We start from the raw sequence: 20367 nt of genomic DNA, 5'->3' as shown, positions 1-20367 counted from the left end.
GGTAGAGGACGGATGAAGAAAAAAAATCAAGAAGTGAACGAGCCTTGTCCAGCCCAACCAGTGCCCGGCATTCACTAGTTAGGACTGCACTACGTGGACATGCCTAAATGCAAGGAATTCAGAGAACGGAATATGTTAAATAGGCACGTTGATCTCTTAAACAAAACTGAGTTCTCTTGAGAAGGAGAATGTGAGGATATATATTAAATTTAATATTTGTTTATTTAATTTAATATCTACATTGAAGGCGCCAAGATTGTATTTTTTTTCTTTTGTTTACCTTAAGCTACTTGACATTACTAATTTAATATTTATTTTCTATCTTAATCCAAGGAAAATAAAAGTTCCAAAAGAGCAGAAACTTTGTTTCTTTATGTTTATTTTATTTTTAGGGCCAACCACCCTTCTTAAAAAAGAGTCATTTTTATGTATTTGTTGCACTTAATTGACTAAATAAGTGAATTGATATATTCATTCATGAATTTGTTACAAATTTATTGAACATTAGTTTGTTCCCCAATGCTAATGGTAATGCTAAGTATTAAAAATGCAAACTCAATGAATGTCTGTTTTTTTTTTAATATCAACGTGCTTAAAGTTTATGATGAAGTAAGTCATTCATGGAAACAAGTGAGATGATGTGTGATAAAGGTCATGATCAAGGTATGCATAGGGAAGTCTTTTGGAAACAGGACATCTAAACCCAAGTTCAAAGTACAAGGGTCTCTGAGCTTGGGAAAGTACAGGATTATGCTTACAAGAAAGGAAGGAGGCATGTGTCAGTCAACAGGACAGAAGAGCAGTATACGCAATGTTGGCAGATCCTGGTATACTCAGGAAACTCCTAATAGATTAATGTAACCACACAAGAGTGTTTGTATGTTGGGTATGGGGAATCAAGTGGTGGTGGATTGGTGTTGATTTTAAGAGGAATGTTGGAGTTAGAAATTAGAGATGAAAACAAAGGCCAGATGATAAGGAGCTTATCAGCCAAGCTAAGTTTGATCTGAAAGACAAACAGAAAATTTAACACTGCATAACATGGTTTGATTTTTTGAGGTATGTGAAGGCATTTTCTTATATCTTCTTGTAGGAGTTCTTTGGTTTCAGTTTACATGTTTAAGTCTTTAAACTATTCCAAATTAATTTTGCGAGTGGTGTAAGATAGGAATTTGTTTATTTATTCTTCTGCATGTGCTTATCCAGTTTTCTCAATATTATTTACTGAAGAGATTATCTTTTCCCCATCGAATAATTTGTCTGTCTTGTGAAATATTAGTTGACCATATAGATGATGGTTGATGTCAGGGCTCCAGATTTCTGCTCCATAGGTCTATTTTATGCCTGCTCTAACCAACTGAGCTACCTGGCCAGAGCTACATGGCTATAGTTGTAATTTCAGTGTACATGAGTTTTGCTTTCCAACAATCTGAATCCTGAATCTGACTCCTGTGTAATCCATTAGCATCTGATAATGGAAGCTCTTTCTAAATGGACACGTGTTTCTTTTCATTAAGAAAGGGATGGCATGCTACACTTGTGTAACCAAGAGACAACAAAACAGGGCAAATAAGAAGTTCAGACTTGGTAGAGCTCATTAATATTAGATACCTGGTTTGGAAGTATTGAAAACCAGTGATAAGGAAACAAATGTCAGCCGATCTATTACTCTCAAGTGCCCTTTTTGCTACTGTTGTGATCTGATTTCTGCTGCTGAGTGAGTTTCCAGGTCCATTTTCAATCAGCCACATTGAGGACACTCCAGTCATCACAGAGCATTCCCGTGAGAAGGGTGGCAGGGTGTTTTGACTCCAGGCTAAGAGAGCTATCTGTCACATTATCTGATTGAGCTCTCTTAACTGATGCCAAGCCTACATCCATACTTGGTCATCTTTACTTTGTCACAGTAAGGGCACCCAGACTTTCTCAGAGGGGCTTGAATGGTTAAGCAAGGATGTGAGGCAACATGGAAGGGGGAGGGAATGCCTATGCTAAACGAATAAGATGATTCGCTGTGACGTCTCATTGCACACCTCCTCAAGTTGGAGAACATGAGTCCTTATGGGACTTCTTCCTAGCTTATGTCATAATTTAGTCAGCATGTCACCTTATTTATGTGTCATGAATTGAAGATCCTGATAATGGGACTAAAAATTCTATAGATACACTGCCTGATAAAGAGAAACCTGCATGTTCTACTATTTGAACTACAAAATCAATTGTTTTCTATTAAATAACCACCAATCTGAAGATGGTAGTTGGTGGAGAGGATGCTAATAAAATGTAAGATGAAATTCCTATGTTGAAGAAGAAACAATTTTCATGTCATGTGACACTGATGATAAACATAGTGGGTCAGAAAAATGGAGAAAACTACCATGAGGAGAGAGAGAAAATTACAGAATTACAGGAGTTTTATTCAATTGCATGAGAGAATGAGAACAGAGGGGAAATGAACCCTTGTGTTTTTCTTTTGTTTTTTGTTTGTTTGTTTTTCAAAGTATGTTTTTCAAAGGTGTGGTGCTTTAAGATAGCATCATCTGCATGAACAGACCTGTGACTTCCTACAATCCTGAATAACAAATAAATTTCATACTAATTAAAAAGCCCTTGAAGGGAAGAGGAAAACTTCAGTGGAAAAGCATTCAAAGATGCATCTCAACTAAGTAAGTTTATAAGAAACATAGTTGTTTAGGTCTAAAGGCATATAGCCAAGATATAACTATTCCCAAAGGGACAACCAAACCAATTTCAGGTCAAGAAGCAGGTAAAGAGAACATGGGCAAGCCATGGAATCCCCAACTCTTCTAGCCAGGGAACATGAGTACAGTGTATGCACAAATGAGGACAAAGGGGTGGGAAGACTCTCACAAACAGAAGACAGCAAATTGATGAGGCTATTGATGAATTAAACATCATGACAAGGCCAATGCTCAAATGATACTCAATGGAATGAGCATGAATGGAAAAAAAAAAAACATGGGATGCTATCGAGCAGAGAGTAAACAGTGAGTGCGCTGGACCCTCCAAGGTACCCAGTTTTACTGCATCAATTGCTTAGGTGGTTGAACCTGGAGCAGCAGGAGCTTTAGGGCCTTGTCCCAGACCCAAGGTCACCTTCCATTCTGATAAGAATGCTAGTGCTGGTGGCTTAGTAGTATTCTAGCATGCGGGCATCCACAGAGATGCTGTTTTAAAAGAATTAATGTTCTTCTCTACCGAAATGAGAATGATGTTTCAGAGAACTGTAACTGGCACCCAAATTGATAGGCCTGAGCAATTTCAGTAGTGCTGATACATTGCTCTTAAAATGAATTTGAAATAGGGCTTGCAGCAGAGGCACCCCGACCAGGTGCAGAAGCCAGGAAGTTCCTCTCAGTATTGACAGTTGTGCTGTGTATATTGTTGTCCTTAGGTTTTAGAGCAATGGGAATGGATATAAACTGTGTAAAAATATCTTGAAATCTTACAACTGCCACTAGCTCTATTTTTCTTATACTCTTAAGGATCAGGTATAACTGCTTAACAGATATTCACAGGAAAATAACTTTCTTTGTATTGTCTTTAGAATGGGCAATGAAGTGTATGCATTTGACTATAATGTCATTTAGCTCTTTCTTTCCCAACACTGTAAGGTGGTGTTTCATCTCTTACATTTGTCATCATTACTGAACATATCTGGGCACATATCTATAGTTCCCCTTATGATGCTCACATATTTTATTTTTATTTATGTATTTCAACCTTCCTCTAGGAAATATTTTTCCGCCTAGCTTCTTGTCCTTTAATCCTCCTTCTCTCAAAGTTATTTCAATTCATTCTCCACATTGCCAGCAGTTGGATTTATTATTGTTATTATTTTATATCACATTTTGCTTAAAAGCCCTCTCTGGCTTTTTGTTGTCTTTAGGATAAAACCAGAAAATTTTCAAAAGCCATCTTCCCTGCTTACCTCTCCTGCTGTTTCTCCTGAGTCTTACTCTCTGTGTCTCCAGCCTCCCCTCGCCCCCCATTGTACACACACTATTGGCCTCAGCCCACTTCCTTTGGTTTTCCAATGTGTCACATGACCCTTCAACTTTGAACTCAATACCTCTGCCAAAATTCTTTCATCCTCTCTACTCTCCATGCCTGGCCAATCCTCCTGGCTCTGCAGATCTCAGCTCTTTAATCTGAACTACTAGCCTTCCTGAAAGGGTTCAGATATGCCTTTCTGAAGACCTAGCTTTTATCATTGTCTTGCACATAGCAGATGTCTGACTGTATTTTTTAAGGGAATACATGAAGAATACCCCTCAACTTCCTATGCACCTGTTCAAATCAGTCTCTACCATGACTTGACTGAAATCTTTTTCCTCTGTACAGGAAGAGAAGTCCTTCCTGCTGCCCAAAGCTCATTCAGCCAGGTGCTCTGGATGCCATTTCCTCAAATCCCTGACACAGAACCATTATCTTTTCCTTCTGGGGTTTCTTCAACTTCTCCTTACCTTCATTGGATGGATTTTTAGCATCTCAAATATAAGTACAAAAAAATACATATACTTATTACCTAAATAGAAACAGAAGTAGACTTATTACAAACTTACAAAAGGCAGATCAAAACAAAATAAACCTCACTCTCCCGTGTTTTCTTTATATTACTCTAATTCTCAAGTTGATGTCACGCTACAGTATAGGACCAAATTGAGCACCAAATTGAGATGCTCAAACTGCATTGTGTATTGATTGAATCCATTTGAAGCATATAGCAAGTAGCAAGGGAGAGGAGATGGGGTAGCTCTCTCCATTGAGAAGTAGCTATAGTGAGGTGAAATGACCACACTGCCCAAATCCTGTAGTCTGTCATGTCCATGTGGAAGACAGGTGAAACTAGGAAGCAAGGCGCTTGTGAGGCAGGTCAGACACAGATAATGTAAATAAAGACGAGTGTGGTGACAATAGACGGGAAGAGATGGAAGGACCAAGTAAATGTTACCTGTTCGTGTGCTCATCAGCCTTCCTCACTTATGGGGGAGAGACCATGACCTCAACTGAAGGCATGCACAGAAGCTCGGCAGGGAAACCTCTGTTGAAGATGTGGGGGCAGGGGAGGGGGCGCCTGCCGAGCGGCCCCCTCCCCCCAGACCAGGTGTCTTGCTTCCCTCACTCAGTGAGAGAGTCTCACATTTCCATTTTCCGGTCCATCTGTTTATCTCTAAGCATCCTTCTTAATCTATGCTTCTGAAATTTTAGGTGCTACTGCAGAAAAAAGAATTCTTCTATGTTATTAAATAGGTAATACTGTTAATGTAGAAAATTTCCTTATCATGCCTTTTACATATTTATATACCTTTGTTTCCAGATTGTTTGAATTATTGTTTACATCATTTGAATTATTTGAAATTTGAATTATTACTTGAATTTATCCTCTGTGGACCAACCTTTTCATGCTGTTCTTTGTCAAGAACATATATTTATCCAGGATATTATTGACAAATATAATATTTGGATTTTAGGTAAAGCATTACAGTTTTACTTCTGGTAGTATAAATCTAGGTGCAGTGCCTACTAATTTAATTTTTTGTGCTTGTTTCTTTATTTATAATATATCTATGCATATTATAAATAATGGTTTAATTATAAAAGTCTGAAGTTATTTTTTATGTTCTTTGCTCCAGAGAACTAAAACAGTTATTTTAACTTTGATTAGGGCTGGAGTAAATGACTTCTTAAAATGGGAACTCTAATAAGGATGAAATCAGTGTATTTCCACATTTAAACATTCAGTGAAGGTTGTTAAAGTAAGAGATTATTACCAAATATTTTCAATTTAAAAACATCATTGAAGTATATTATATTTTTCTTTTTTTAGAGAGAACTAAGTTACTTCAATGGATGTTGGTGTATTTCAGAAATAATACATAGTGATTTAAAACATTGAGAGTTAATTGCATGGTTAAATATATGTCCCCAGGACCCTCTGAAAGGCAAGGTCCTAAGACCCATACAATATGTTTTTATTTTCCGGTGCTTGCTTTATCTGCTTTTTATCAACAGGAGTTTTACAAGGTCCTTGTTTTTGTAAGCAACTTAATAATGAGTTGTAAAGAAATCCCCACAAAGCACTTTGATTTCCCAACATGCCAGGTTAGGTTCTCATTCTTGTTTCTTACTAAATTTCTGCTTTCAAGTAATTGGTCAGAATTTTTTTTAAGGGCTTCTTGAGTTCCTTAAATCAATCCCCTGACTCTTATAGCTTCCATTTAATTGCTTCTATAATTTTAAGTAAAGGGGAATAGAAAAATTTTAAAGAAATCACATATATATATGTATATACCATATAATATATATTTTAGATGTGAATCTGTCACTTGTACATATCAATACCTACTCAAGTTTACACTCAGAGTTCTTCGTACACGTTTTATTTGTCACGTGCCAATGGCAAAATGTGTGATTGCTTACGAATTTTCTTCCCTTCTACAACCAAACAGGTCATTCGCATTTGAAATTTGATAAAAGGTGGGGTTATTTTCTTGTGCAAAAAATAATAAACTGTAATAAATTGAGGGTCAAAGACCAGAACGTGTGCTGGCTTTTCATATTCAAAGATTTAATAAACATTTGTTAAAGGGAAAGATCATTAAAGGAAAATATCGGTCTTTCTATTCAATTTCCCATGAAGGTGTGGGGATGAGCAGTGGGATTAGTAGTCCGGGTTTCTGGAATTTAACTGCTTTAGAGCCCTAACAGTTTTTGTTGTTGTTGTGTTGTTGTTGTTTTTTTACCGAAAACAACTACCTTTTCTTCTGTTCTGAACTTAGAGAGTAGAGTTGATTGTCCCAAGCCCTGTTCCGTATCACTTACTCTTCTATATATTCGAAATGCTGAGGACGCATTAGTGATTCATGAATCTCAGTGCTCACGGAGGTGCTGCACACCCCGAAAACGCCATCCTTCATCTGAGCGCACGAGCTCAGAGGAGTGAAAGGCGAAAGGGTTAGAGGAAGATGCTCTTTAAATAGAACACATTTTTTTTAAAGAAGCATGCATCTCTTCTTAATTATTCATCTGAGACAATATAAAAAGGTTCTTTGTTTTCTTGTTCGTTTTTGACCAAGTTGAAGTTAAAAGATGATTTTATGAGTTTTGGCAAACACACAGTGTTTTGGACCCCTACCACAGCAAAGATTTAGAAGGGCCCCATCACCGCTCCAGATTCCCCCACCTCCTTTTGTGGTCAATCCTCCAGCCAGCCTAGCCTCTGGCAACCACTGCTCTGTTTTCTGGCCCTGTGGTATTGCCTTTTCCTGAGTCATACCGTGGGTGATCTTTGGGAACTGTCTTCCTTCATGTAGCGGAGTGAGTTTGGAATTCATCCACGGTGTTGTGTCAGTAGTTGGTTGCTTTGTATTTGCTAATCATTCCATTATAGTGTTAGTATTAGTACTCCATTATAGGAATGTGCCAGAAAGCATAGCCATCAGCGGTTGAAGGACATTTGAGTTGTTTTCAGTTTTGGACAATCATGAAGAGAGCTGTTCTCAATGTGTGCGTACAGGATTTTGTGTGAACACGAGTTTTCATTTTTCTTAGGCAAATATCTAGGAGAAGAATTGCTGGGTTATGGTGAGTGTGCTTAGTTTTAAAAGAAATTACACACCTGTTTTCTAAATGGGCTATCCATTGTGTGTTTCTACAACAATGTATAGATATCTAGTTGTTTAAAATCCTTGCAGTTACATGGTACTGTTAGGTTTTTTTCTTTAAAAAAATATTTAGTCATTCTGTTTGATATGTCATGGTAGCTCATTATACCACTACAATGGTGGTACAAAATGGATTTATTTTATTCTCCTAAAGACAAATTATTATGAGCATCTTTTTATGGGCTTATTTGCCATCTATATATCTTTTTAGTGAATTGTCTGCTCGTTGAATTTATATATGTGTTTATTCACAAATATAAATAGATACATATTTTTTCTAGATACATGTCTTTGTCGTATAGATTTTCAAATATTTTCTCTTAACCTATATATTATATATTTTTGCACTGCTTTAAGTAACTCTGCCCCCAGTTTATAGCAATATTTGTCTTTTTAAGACTTTGTTTGTAGAGTACTTTTAGGTTTACAACAAAGTTGACAGGAAGATACAGAAATTTCCTGTGTAACTTCCCACCAGCATAGCCTCCCCTGACTATGCTTCACTGGAGTGGATGTATATATTTACCAAGGAGGATCCTACATTGACATAGCAGAATGACCCAGAGTCCAGGGTTTACCTTGGGGTTCATTCGTAGTGATGTCCAAGCTTCTAGGAGCTGTGGTCTGATGTCCGATATTAGTCTTTGGGAATTCTCAGTCATTATTGTTTCAAATATTTGTTCTGTTCCTTTCTCTTTTTCTTCTCTTCCTCCATTTCTGTTATGCATGGACTATACCTTTATAGTAGTCCCACACACAGTCTTTGGCTATTCTTATTTACTTAGGTATTTGTGGATTCTGGCGCTACATCCTCTAGCTCGGAGAGTCTTTCTTCAGCTGTGTCCAATCTACTCAAACAGCCTTCACAGTCATTCTTCATTTCTGTTAACAGTGTTGTTTTGTTTGTTTGTTTTTCATTTCTACCATTTCTTTTTGATTCATTCTTAGGATTTATATCTTCCTGCTTACATTGCTCACCTGTTCTTGCATGCTGTCAACATTAAGTATTAGAGTCCTTAGTGTGTTGATCACTGTTGTTTTAAATTCTCAGTCTGATAATTCTAACATCCCTGCCATGCCTGGTTCTGACGCTTGCTCTGTCTAATGTTTTTTTGTTTTGTTTTGTTTTTTGCCTTTTGGTATATCTCATCATTTATTCTTGGAGACAGACATGATGGAGCAGGTGAGTGGAACTGCTGGGAGAGGCCCTTAGTGACATGGTGGTGAGCTGGGGGGAGGGCATGCTCACCGTCCTGTGAGGGGAGCTCAGTCTTTGGGTGAGTCTGTGCGCTGGGCAGTGTATCCACAGTGTTTCCTTGGCCCTCTGCCCTCAGGGGAAGAGGGTGGCTGGAGTGGGCTGGAGGTGGGTACTTCCTACCTCCCATGAGAAAGGCTTGGAGCCTGCTGGGTCTGGGTATCTCCTTTCCCAGGGCAATTTGGCTCTGATAAAATCCAGCAGGTGAGGCTCTGCAGAACCGGTTTCACCTGCAGGCAGGCCTTGTTAAGGAACAGAACGGTCTGGAATGTTTCAAAATGGCTCCTGTTCCGCTGCCAGAAGTGGGAGAGGATTTTTCTTCCGTATGTTCTGGGGGCTCTAGTTGAGCTCCTGGTGGCCAATCTCACAGTGTTGGTGCCTGAGTCTCCTGGAGTGTTCATTTCTCAGAGTCGTCTGCACTGAGGGTCTGGCCAGTCATTGATTAAAGCTCGGGATTTCACCCCAGGCGGTGGCTGCCAGGACATGTCTGCTTGAGCCCCTGCTCTGGTAAGCCACTACTCTACTGTCCACCTGTCGCCAAATTCGGGGGTGGCTGTGTGCCGTGTCCTCCCTGTCTTATAAATACAGAAGTTGTTGATTTCTCAATGTGTTCAGGGTTTATTGTTGTTGGGACAGCGTGGGGACTTCCAAGCTCTGTATATGTGGAACCACTGAATTATCTCTTCATTCTCTAAACAATGCCTTTCACAGAGCAAACTTTTTAATTTTGATGGACTCAATTTACCAATTATTTGGTGATGGATCTAAGAACTGTTTGCTTACCCTAAGGTCAAAAATTGTTATGCTTTCTGATAGAAATACTATAGTTTTATTTCCTTTGTTAGCTCTTTGAACTATATGCTTAGAGCTGATTTTTATTAACGTGTGAGGTTAGATCAAGTAATCTGTTTGCGTTTTGTTTACAAACGGCTCACCAGTTGCTGTTGGCAGTATTATTTTAAAGATGTCCTCCCTTTTCATAGAACTGAGTTTGCATTTTGTTAAAAATATCAGTTGGCGACATTAGTGTGGATATATATAGTGTGGAAATCCGTTACTGTGAGGCCTCCATTTTATTCTTTTGCCCCAAATTTTTGTGGATAATTCTAGTGCCTTTATGAGTGTATACGTTTTAGAACTGGCTTTTTCAGTTCTCAAAAAAAGTTTGTTTGAATTTTGATTGAGAAAATTCAAATGTAGAGCTCAGTTAGGGGAGAATTATTATCTTAGAGATATTGTCTTCCAGTTCACGTACAAATTATGTCTCCGTTTATTTCTTTCATTAGTATTTTATAGTTTTCAGCACAAAGTTATTAACCTGATTTGTTAAATTTAAAGCTACATATTTTATTATATTGGTATTATTATAAATGTATTTAATTTTTATTTTGAATTTCAAGTATTCATTCTTAGTATATTTAATTGACTTGAATATACTGACCTCAAATCTGGTGATTTTTCTGAACTCACTTATTAGTTCTATGATCGTGTTTTTCAGATTGAGGGTTTTGGTTTGTTTTGTTTTGTTTTTGTGTAGACTGTCTTATCTGTGAGTGCACAAAATTTTATTGCTAATTTTTTTAATATTTGTATTTGTTAAATTTCTTTTTGATGCCATATTGAACTGTCTTGTATTTTGTCCTGTACAATGCTGGACAGAGTGAAGAGAGAGAACTGTCTTGCTTTTCACAATGTTAAGAATAAAATTTTCAGTCTTACCATTAAAAAATTGTGTAGAATTTAAACTGTATGTTCATTAAATGTGTGATAAATTGTGCATGGAAATTATTTGGGCCTTATGTTTTCTGTTGAAAATTACTCAACAATGAATTTAATTTCTATAGTAGGTATATTACAATTCAAATTATTTTTCTTGAGTAAGTGTTGACAGTTCATGTCTTTCAAGAAATTGTTCTATTTTGTGCATTTTCAAATTTATCTAACATTATTAATAGTATTCCCTTATTGTTCTTATAATATCTGTTGGGTTTTCAGTGATTGACCCTTCCTTTTTCCTGATACTGATAATTTGAGATTTCTCTTTTTTTTTCTTGTTCAGTCTAGGTAGAAGTTTATCAATATTATTGATCTTTTCAAGAAACCAGCTTTTGTTTTTATTAATTAATTTTCTAATATCAGTTTCAATGATTTCTATACTTCAGTGTTCTATTTTATATTTATTGCGAAGTTCATATTCCAATAGTTAAATATTTTTAAGGCTATGCTCTTGTTATTCATTTAAAATTTTAATTGGATTTGATGCAGTTTGACAACAACCTTTGTCTGAATTGTATATTCTTTAAATTAATGAGGTTCGTTTTATGGTCTATTTTAATGAATATTTCATGCGTGCTGGTTATCTATGTGTATCTTGCTATTATTACCAGAAAAGCTAGTTGTATGTATTTTAGAATAATGTTGTCTGGTCTTCACTATTATTTTTTGCCTATTCTATTAACAAGAGATGAGTGTTGAGGTCTCTAATTATAATTGTGGAATTGTCTATTTTTCTTTCAGTTCTGTTAATTTTGCTTATGTATTGTATAACTCTGTCGTTGCATACATATTCAGTATTCCTCTGTCTTCTTTGAGAATAGAGTTCACTATGATTACATCATAGCTCCCTTTATCTATGGGAGTATCCTTACTCCCAGATTGTTTTTTTGTGAACCTAATGTAGCTACTCCAGCTTTTTTTCCCCACTTGTATCTACTTAATATATTATTACTCATTTTTAACTGTGTATTTGAAGTATGTTTATTATTAACAACAAATAATCATAACTTGCCTTTTAATCAGCCATACCATTTCTCTTTTCATTGGCGTCATGATATAACTGGTATAAATGTTACTATCATGATATTGGTTTCTGCTTTTTTAGTCTTTTTATTTTGATTTTATTTCTCCTTACTTCCTTTGGGTTGATTAAACATTAATTTATGATTTTATTTTTCCACTATTATTTATACTTTTTAAAAGTATTCTAGGAATTTCCTAAGTTTTATAACATACAATTTTATTACAGTTTATTAATTTTATTACACTTTGTCTTCAAATAATAATATACTACCTTACAGGTTGTGTAAGGACCTTAAATACTTATATTTATCATTACTCCCTCCCACTATTTGTACAATTTTTATTATACAAATGAATGCATGTTACTTTTGTGTTCTGTAAATGCTTAATAAATTGCCACCAGTTTTGTTTTAGATGGTGTGATAGTTAACTTTGTCAACTTTGAATTTTTAAGAAGTTTTTGAATGAGATTGACATTAAAATCAGTTAATATTGGGTAAAGCAGACTGCCCTTTATACTGCAGATGTGCCTCACCCAATAATTGCAGGCCCGGATAGAACAAAACCCTGGCCTCCCTGAACAAGGAGAACATTTCGCCGCTGACTACCTTCGTATTAAGCTGCACCATCGGCTCTCCTGGGTCCACACTGCAGACTTCGGACCGCCCTGCCCCAATCATCACGTAAGCCAATTCCTTACAACACATCTCTCTGTGTCTCTTTCTCTGCGTCTCTCCATCTTTCTCTCTGTGTTTCTGTGTGTCTCTCTCTGTCTCTATATATTTATAATCAATTAATTTTTATATTTTATATAAAATAAAAAGGTTTTATATAAAATATATAGCATAAAAATAATATATTAAGAATTACTGTATATATGCATGCATATATAATCTGGACACTTGTGACTAATATAGATAGTTGTCCTTCGGAATAACTAAAGGAAAGGATAACGTGTTTTGTGTTTACCCTTATTGATTTTATTGTACCTTCCATGACCAGGACATTTCATATCTTCAGGTGGTTTCAAGTTTCTGTCTGGTATGATGCTCTTCGCCCCTGATGAACTTCTTGAACATTTCCTATAATAATGATCTTCTGTAATAACTTTTCACTTTGTCTTTTTTTTAAGCCTTTATTTTAAATTCATTTGTGAAGCATATCGGAAGCATATTTGCGTGAACAGAATTATGGTTTGATGGACTTTTTTTTTCTCTTCTTTTCAGCACTTTCCAACATCACTCTATTGTTGTTGCTTGTATGGTGGCCTGTAAGTGGGATGTATTCTTATCCTTATTCCTCTATTGGAAATGTATTGTTTCACATCAGCTGCCTTCAAGATGTCTGGCCTTGGTATAATACATGTCGGTGTATGGAGAGAAAGGTAAGTTTTACCTCACATTGTATCTCTGAGCTCTTGGATTTTGGCTTGTCATTGTGAACTTTGGAGAATTTTTGGCAATTATTTCTTCAAATATTTCTTTTTCCCATTGTGCGACTCTAGTTTTATGTGGGTTATACTGTTTGATGTTGACAGAAAGCTCTTGAATGCTCCAGGTTATTATTTTGTTGTCCTCATCATTATCATTACTATTGTATTTTCCAATGAGTAACCTCTTTTAACCTATCTTCATCTTAGGTCTTCTATGATTTCCTTAGCAAGGTTGTGTGTATTTTGTTTCAATGACTTGATGATATATTGTTCTGATTAAACCTCAGTCATGGGTCACTCTTTCCCAGGAGAGAGATTAGAAAGATTCAGAATGTTAGAAGAATTTGACCCACCATTGTTGTCTTTGAAGATAGAGAAAGGGTTGCCTTGGTATCTAACACCCTCGATAGTGCCTTAGAGCACATGTTTAGTGTCTCTAGCCTGAATATGGATAAACTTCACATTGACCTTCTTTCATCCATGCTTCACACTGCCAAATTTACTTTTAAAGCACTGTTAAGACTGGAACATCAATGCTTTAAAACCTTTCATGGTTTCTTAGTGCAATGACATATCCCTTCAAATTTTTTTTCATTCATGCATAAAAATAGAAAATGTTTGTTGAGAATTTACACTGTACCAGTTACTATTCTAGAAGTCATCAAAATATATTAATTCATGTCATAAGAACTTTATGAAGAAAATAATTATTTTCAATTTAAGAGAGAAAGGTAAAATTTTCAAAAGATAGATTTGAAAAGCCAGATTTAAAACTCTGGCAACCTAACTTCAGAACCCATGAACTTAACCACTACATTATTTATTCAACAAATATCCATTGTCAGCTAATTAAGTGCTAGGGATTATGCTATATGCTAGTTCTATTTAAACAAGGAAAATAAAATCTTACAGCAAGAAATTTATGAGAAAAGTAAGACAATGACAAAAGAAATGGGGAAAAAAGCATAAAAATATAAGGAATATCATAAAAAAATTTACCTAAAGTTAATAATTAATTTTTAAGAAAAGGAGTTCTGAATCAGAAATATTCATTCTGAGATTTCAAAGTTGCAGACCAGCATAATGATGGTATTATAAACATCATGGAGGCAAAAAGTATCAAGTGCAATATAAGTTAAGCCATCCAGGTTGTCTATTTTTGAGTGAACTTTGCTATTTTGTGTTTTCAATGAATTCTTTCATTCTATTAAGTTGTCTAATTTATTGAAAGTTATTCATTATAGTCTGTTCTTATATTTTCAATATCAGTAGAATCTGTAGGGATATTGTCTCTCTCTTTATAAGATTGGGGATCACTGAACCTTCATTGACTAATTTATTATCTTAAAAAACATTGTTTTCTATATGTTTTGTTTATTTACTGGCTGTTTCAGCAGGGGTAAAGCCAATTTCTTTTACTCCATCTTGGTAGGAAGCAGGGATATCCAATATAAATTGGATATGGAAAATGCCAAGACATTCACATTGAAATAACTTGGCAGTTAGAAAGAAATAAAGTTCAAGAAAGTACAAGAAAGAATTCTAGATTAATATGTAAACATGTACCTATTAATGGATAACTTGTTAATGAAAAAGCATATAGATAAAAGAGAGAAAATGAAGAACTCAGGACTAGTGTTTGAAGAGAAACATTTAGAATGAAAGTGTTCTATAGAGATATCTAAATAAGCAATTTTCAAGAAGGAAGGGGGAAGCATATCTCACTTCCACTTCCACTTCCAAAACTGTGGAAAAATTTCTTTGACTTGACAAGGGTTTTGATTAAAAAATAAAGCAGAATCTAAAAACCTTGCATTACAAATGAACAATCTAAGATTAAAATAAAATATATCACAAACATTAAGTTACTTGGCAACAGAACAAGTTGAAGCATCAAGAATTATACTGTTAAATATTTGCCCTATGCTAAATTCCCAGTTTGGGAATTGAGGTTGAACCATGTCAGTCTACACGTTTTTTATTCCTCCTAGTATCTGCTTTGAAAGTCATTTTGTAGCTCATCACTTCGAGGGGTGGAATTTGTCATGTTCTCTTGTAAATCTGGTCTGGCTGTGTGCATTGCATTGGCTAACATGGTGTGTCAGAATGATGGTATCCTAGTTCTGAGTCTAACTTTCAAAAGGCTTTGCATTCTTTCATTTGCTCTTTCTCTTCCTCTCTGACTTTTCGTCCATGATGAGAATAAGTTCAAGGCAACCTGCTGGAGGAAGGGAGAACTTGGAACAGAGATAAGTCCCAGCTGAGATCATCCAAGCTTTTTCAAACCTCGCCTGTCAGTTGACCCCAGAATCATTAGCAAGTCTAGCTAAAACCAGCTGAATCTGATTCTTATAAACAGTGCCCGAAGACTACAGAATTGTAAGATAAACCAACACACACTGATTTAAGCCATACCATCCTGAAGTGTTTTTCTTATAATGTAATTGCTAATTAATATGTCCATCTAGGGCAATGATTTTTACCCAGTGTGCTACAAGACTTTTTAAAAGATGCACTACCTATTTAGTCAGGGACACTGACCTCTTTTCCCTTAGATTGTTTAATAGAAAAATGACAGCCAACACAACAATAGCCGTCCAGTGTGAAAGAATCAAAATTATACCTATTTTTGTCAGATTGGCAAAAAATACATATATCTTGATGTGTCACAGAATTTTAGTCATTAGTTCATGTATGCCATGCATTGAAAAAGTTTCAAAATTACTGACTTAATGAAATGCAAAAATTATAGCTTTGTTCATCGCTCTTGACTAACAAAGACTTTTACATTATTTTCCCCTTCAGTAACAAAAAAGTGATTTCATTGGGTGAGAATAGATTTTTCTGATCTAATCATGCACATTGGCAGTCTTGCATGTGTTGTCATGAAGACATGTCACGTATTTTGACCTATGCTAATCATTTTCATCCTTTAATTGAGTTAGAAATCTTCAGAAGTAAGTCAGCTACTAGCTTTTTGTCCAAAAACTTATCTCCTAAATCACTCATTGTGAGTTAATCTGTGACACTAAACTGTCATAGATTTGAAAATGTTAGTGCTGTACCAAGAGACCTGGCAATCTCTACGGTGTTTAATTGTAGACCTTTTATGTGCATGTGATGTCTTTTTTTTTTTTTCTTTACAATTCTGTGTTCTGGAGTTTTCTCAAAGGCCTTGAAACAACAATTAAAGATTCCCTTTTAAGTTCAATCAGTTGTAAGATTACGAATAAAAATATCTCAACTGACATGACAAGCAGATAAGCAGATACCATCTGGGCATTTCTAAATTCACACATAAACAAGCAATGACAAGTACATAATCACGTAATCCGTTACCTGACAGATGACACGTTACTCTGGCATGAAACAAGAGGAATTCCCATCACTAAAAAAAAAAAAAAGAGGCAAATGTGATAAAACATATGATAGAACTGAAGATAATCCATAACTACCATTTCCTGAGGGCATTCTCTTTGTGAGAACATTCTAGTTCCAAGCATTTTTCTATGGGCTTTATATGGATACTGTCATTTCTTCTTTATAAAACACCCTAGGAGGACAATAGAGAGGAGGGCAAAGTTGGTTTAGCATTGTTCATGTGGAAAATAATACAATAATTGATGAATAATAATATAACAATAAGCTCTGTGTTTCAGGAACTCACAACGGTAAACCTACTTTTGCTCACTGCTGTATAATTAAATATATTTTTCTATGATGATACAAAATTAATAACCAGGAAACCAAACCTATATCCCCATAATTAATCAGTCATGAGGTAGGAGGCTTTGAGAAAGGTGGTGCTCATTCCCAGGGATGTCTTACCTGACTCTCAGATGGGTTTAGGCACCCTTTTGCTGTGGTTTGAAGTCTCACCTGTATAAAGTGGTCACTGTGCTTTTTACATTGTATTATTATTATTGTCATTATCATCTGTTTCTGTATTTCTCAATACCTCTAGAGCTTAAAAGGAAAACCATGCTTATTTAACTCTGTCGTCTGATGAAGCAGACAGGATTCCGGCTGAGGGTAGATTGGACCTATTTGTTCTAACTCGAGGGGTCCTTTATGAGGACCTTTTTGGACTGGGAAAGGGTGGATGTAATATGAGGACATGTTACAGGTCCATGTATGGAAGCATAGACTGGCTTCTTCTTCTAGATCAGAGGTCTCAAACTCGCAGGCCGCATGCGGCCCGCCCACCAATTTTGTGCGGCCCACAGACTGGCCCGCAGATTAATCCACGAAGTTTGATTAGTCTGCGGGCCGCACAAAATTGGTGGGCGGGCCGCATGGCAAGGAGTTTGAGATCCCTGTTCTAGATCATCTGCAACTGAGCACTCTCTCTTTGGCTAAAAATGCAAGTATTTGTACCTAAATAAAGCAAATGGTTTATGCGGAAAAGAGCCAGGCAGCTAGCAGATTCTTAGAGTAAAGGGCTCTGCTCTCTGCTCTCTGGCATTTAAAGCACCCCAACGCCCCGCCCCATCTCATCTCATATAATGTTGGCCTCTAAAAAAGCATAATTGTCACTCACTCTAAAAGTGCCTGACATAGCTTGCTATATTGTAGAAATTTTTACACACGTATCAGTTGTCACCCAGGACATATAGTACTTCTCTCTGAAGACCCAACCACCTGGTTCATGGTTGTGTAAAGGCTGCCCATTGGGGACACCCTGGCAAAAGAGCCCAGTCTACATTTGTTAGTTTTCTACTGCCTTATTTTTATTTTTGTAGGAGACTAATTTTCTTACAAGGTGTGCCAGCAGGTTGCAAAATATGTCTTCATCAGTAAGCAGAGATTGAGCCTGCCCATTGGGTCATAACTGTAGAAGTAATAGATCTGATGCGTTGCTGTTGCCATTTTTAGAGTAGCAAGACTAGCTACACATTAGAAGAAAAAAAATATTGTTGAAATCAAGAGTTTCAAGATGTTCATGACTGGAAATCAGAAGTGCTTGTCAGCATCGGGTTCATTGTCTCAGCATGGTTGACTTTGATCCTGATTGGGAGCTCTGTACCTTGGCATGAGGAGATACCGTATTTCCCGATGTATAAGACAGACCTTCATTTTGGTGTTCGAAATTTGAAAAAAAATATTACATAAAGTTATTGAACTCAAGTTTTATTCATTATAAAATTCCTACAACTCCTCATCCATGTGAAAAAGCGGGAAATACAAGTAAAGAAAACCCAACAACCACTGTAGAAGACACACCCAGTTTTTAGTCCCCAAATTTTTCGAAAAAGAGTGCATCTTATACATAGGGAAATACGAGTGATTTTAATTCAGCAACATGTCACAGATGGTGGGTCATTCTTTAACAGTATTATGAGGATCCTGGACTCACTTGTCCTTTTGACTACTCAGTTAAGATTACAGTAGATCTTCGAAAGTAAGCTCATGGGCATTTATTTACTACCCTTTCTCCTCTGTGTACCATGTGAAGCGCAATATCCTGGGAAGGTCTGAGCCATCATGTGCAAAGCTTGAGAACCACTGCTATAAGGACAATCATGGTGGTTTTATTTCTTTTGTCGGTTAAACATGAAAGTGATCAGTGGGAATTTATTTTCTTTAGTCTTAAAAGGAGACATCAAAGAAGACATAGTGTCTTCTTTTTCTTCCAGATGCTTTTTTTTTTTTTTGTCTGTCTATGAGACATAGAATTGCAGCAAACACCTCGGTCTCTTGAAAATAGATTAAAGAGCCATGCTTTGGGAAGGCAGAGAGGAAAGGACCGTTGTCATGATGACCCAGTTATATTGTCAAATTACTGAGTTAGTGAAATCTGGAGCCACCGTCCTCCCAACTCCTTTGTATTGTAGAGCACAAATCTTACTGTTCAACCTATTTTAAATTGGCTGTTCTGTTACTTGCAGCCAAATGCTTTGTGACTGATTTGCATTGATAAATACATTTGTTCCTTTCCAGAAATCTATGACATAAGCACAGCAAATATTAACAGTTTCATTTTAAAGATGAGTATCCTTTGGTTCAGAAAAATCCAATTAAATGCTTAGTTAGTGACAGGTCTATTATAATTCTAGTAATCCTAGAACTTGAGGGTTATTATACATACCACATTGCCTTTCAAAAAAAAATGCAGGGTCAGCGAATACTAATGATCCACCTTACTGTACAGAGTGGCTCTCTGCACAAAACCGTTTCAAAGAGGGAGGCCCATTTTACTCCGAGGAGAAAACCAGAAGTAAAAGTGATAACAGAATAAGGCCCAAGTAGGAAACACCACCTTTTGTACATTCATTCTTCCAGTTGCTTATTCCTTCCTATCTTCATATATTCATCCACTCAAAACATACAGTGTCTTCTATGTGTCATGAAATATACCAGCAGCAGGTGTTGAACAGAATTGTGTGAAAGTATTTTACAGTATGTAAAACTTATAAATATATAAAAATATAAGTGGAATAAAAAGTTTCCAGTCCCGTGGATGTGATCCTGGATGAAAGTTCTCCCTGACTCAGGATCCACAGGTGATTAGCAATAGGAAAAATAGCTACAGACCCAGTGAATAAATTTGAGAGACAGAACCACCCATGGTTAGTATCAACGTGTCAGGGAAAAACATTCACCTTAAAGAAGATAATAAGGGATATCAAGACTCTGGAGGAGATGACTGAGCGAGCAAGCATGTTGGCTTCCTAGATGCTGCAAGTAGATCAGCAATCCAGTAGCTCCATGTACAACAGTTTATTGCTCACAGCACCAGTAAATGGTACAAGCATCACCACTGTGCCACTGGTCCTCCTAACTTAAGTACCACCAGTGGCACAGTCAGCCACATAATGGTCTCATGCTCAGTAGGTGGTCTGTAGTTAAGGAACTCAAAAGGAAGGCTCTGTACCTATCCTCATAGGCAGTAAAGCAAACCAACCCACCTTTCTCAGGAGGTAGATTCTCACATGGCGGTCACCCTCTGGTTGCCTACGAGATAGCTTCAGGAATGGTTCAGGGTCAGAGGATCATGAGGCTTGCATTGTGGTACACTCAGAAAACATGTGTTGCGAGACTTGGGGCCAGTAGTGGATTGTATCTTCTAAAAGTTTGCTTAGAGTCAGATTTCCTGGATTCAAGGAAGTCTGTGGATTATATATACCACTGACTGGCTCTGTGGACTTGGACAACTTATTCCAACTCTTTGTTTTCCTATTTGGAATGTGGGG

Source organism: Saccopteryx bilineata, chromosome 1, assembly GCF_036850765.1.
Source record: "Saccopteryx bilineata isolate mSacBil1 chromosome 1, mSacBil1_pri_phased_curated, whole genome shotgun sequence".
Lineage (NCBI taxonomy): Eukaryota > Metazoa > Chordata > Mammalia > Chiroptera > Emballonuridae > Saccopteryx > Saccopteryx bilineata.
Note: the sequence above shows the minus strand (reverse complement) of the source record.